Below are 2,500 nucleotides of genomic sequence, written 5' to 3' on the forward strand. Positions count from 1 at the left end.
ATTTTCTAATCTGCTAGCTTCGTTCCCCGTTCCCATCAGCTGTCAGCCTTTGTTCTTTCTTTTCATTACCGACGTGTCTTATGCCTCTCTAGTTCTACCACATCATGCGCTTTGAATGATCATCTCTCTCTCTCTCTCTCTCTCTCTCTCTCTCTCTCTCTCTCTCTCTCTCTCTCTCTCTCCTGTCCCATTTCTCTCAAGTACGCGGATAATTTATTCTCTCGGCAACTTTCTTCAGAACTTTTACGTCCTCCAACAAGTGTTTACATAAGATAACTATTCACCCTATTATGTCATTGCACCATACGTTGTACGCTGTTTATCTCATTCTACTTTCGCGTATTTTTCATGAATTACCCATACCTCACGTTAGTATACTCTCTCTCTCTCTCTCTCTCTCTCTCTCTCTCTCTCTCTCTCTCTCTCTCTCTCTCTCTCTATCTATATATATATATATATATATATATATATATATATATATATATACTGCATATATATACATGTGTATATATATATATATATATATATATATATATATATATATATATATATTGCATATATATACATGTATATATATATATATATATATATATATATATATATATATATATATATATATATACAGACACGTGTGCGCGCGCGCGTTTATCGACATAACTGCTTACATACCTTTTGTCTGAATGAAATTTTAAGTGTTGTGTATTTATGAAACACAATCCAGGAATGATCAATTTCATCTATTTCTTCAACTGGATTTCCCAAATCCTTTTACAAGTCGCTCTTTAAGCATAGAATTTGATCTCGTTAGGACAAGAAATTCTAACAACCTAAACTTTCCCTGGGAACTTAATGTGCTTGACTGCAAGGGGCGGGGATGCGGCTAGTGTCATCAGAGACATGGTTATCTCATCATCGAAGAAAAACTGGTAGACCGGCATTTAAATCAGGAGTCATTGTCTTCTGTTAATTGATAGTGTGAGGGCAACATCAAGGCTGTCCCTATGATTATATTTTTTCAATGCTACATTTCCATTTCATTGGCACTATTGCATTTGGGGCTCTTTTGTAGGAATGGCTATGCATACAATTAGGGCATTGTTGTGACAAGCTGGATATAAAAGTGGGAGTGGGAAGTTTAGTATATAATGGTATATAACAGTATATAAGGGTTTGTGGGAAATGCTTAAATCAAGGCATTATGGGAAATTGAATCAAGGCATTGTGTGAAAAGTTCATTTAGGGACTATAGTAATTGGATTTATCCAGTGAGTTATATGTGGTTACATCATGGGAGTTCTTGAGTAAGGTTTAAGACCTGGTTTGTGTAAAAGGGCCATATCCAGAGAGCTTGTTGACAGTGGTTTGTCTTAGAGGGTTGTTCCGATATGCAGTATTACCATAGATGGGTTTGGATGGATTCCGACTATATGGCGCCGTGTTGGGGCCTGTGAGACCACTCAGCTCCCAACTGCAACAAAGGTAAAATCCTGGTGTAACAGTATAAGGTAAAAAAACTACAAGCTGTTGGACAGCAAGATGAAAGAAGGGAATCAAGAATGAAGGTAAATTAGAAGAATGTAAAGCAAGTACAATTAGGGGCCAATGGAACGCTGCAAAGAATCTCAAGTAATGCCTACAGCGTGCCTTTAACTCTCCTACAGAAAGGGTGGTTTTGTATATAGTATGAGTTTAGAGGGAATGAAAAATTAATATGTAGTACCTTTATTCATTTTACATAATTATGAAGGGTTTTATTCTTTAAACTGCTGCCAGTTCTTTTAGGGTGAGATGGCTTTATTTGTAATGTTGTGTAGATGAGGTTTCATGGGGTTGAAGAAAGCAGGGTCAGGGTAAGGGGGGGAGGGGTTATCGATGATAATCAGCATCTCTGGGATTACATAAAGTGTTTGGATTCTAGGGTGTCGCCATGTGAAGTGGTTTGCCCCCCACCCATAAGGTTCAAGGCTTCTAGAATGTTTGTTTACAAAGGGATAAGCAAGGCTCTGTGACGTAATGTGATACAGTGATAAAATTCTCCCCTTTTTTCACAGAAGATCTCTCTCTCTCTCTCTCTCTCTCTCTCTCTCTCTCTCTCTCTCAAAGACCAGCGTTTGTTCCTTAACATTTATTGTCACACTTGATTTTATCTTAACATTAGTTTTATTTTTCATATTTTCTCACCTGAGATTTCACACTTTTACAGGTGATAATTCCCATTTTTTATGATTTTATGATTTTAAACACATTTAAGATAAAACTTTTTATTGTTTTCATCACTCAATGCGTTCAATAGCAAGATTTTTTTTTCTTATACGCATTATTATTAATAATTCTGATGTTGTTTTCCGTAGAACAGATTTTATTGTTTAATCGAACATAGGTATTGTTATTGAGAAGTTGTTATTATAATTAGCCTCATCTTTATATAAATTATTGTCTTATTGTTTCTAATAGACATTTTTATTATTAACCCTCTTCTTGATGTTTTAAAAGCGTATCT

At 35.6% G+C, this 2,500-nt stretch overlaps 1 protein-coding gene across 6 annotated transcripts in view; it reads left to right on the top strand.

Annotated features, from left to right (window-relative positions):
* Positions 1-2,500, top strand: part of Orct (Organic cation transporter) — a 105,458-nt gene that overhangs the window by 36,539 nt on the left and 66,419 nt on the right. The window lies entirely within an intron of this gene.

The sequence above is a fragment of the Palaemon carinicauda genome, chromosome 38 (genome assembly GCF_036898095.1).
Source record: "Palaemon carinicauda isolate YSFRI2023 chromosome 38, ASM3689809v2, whole genome shotgun sequence".
Classification (NCBI taxonomy): Eukaryota; Metazoa; Arthropoda; class Malacostraca; order Decapoda; family Palaemonidae; genus Palaemon; species Palaemon carinicauda.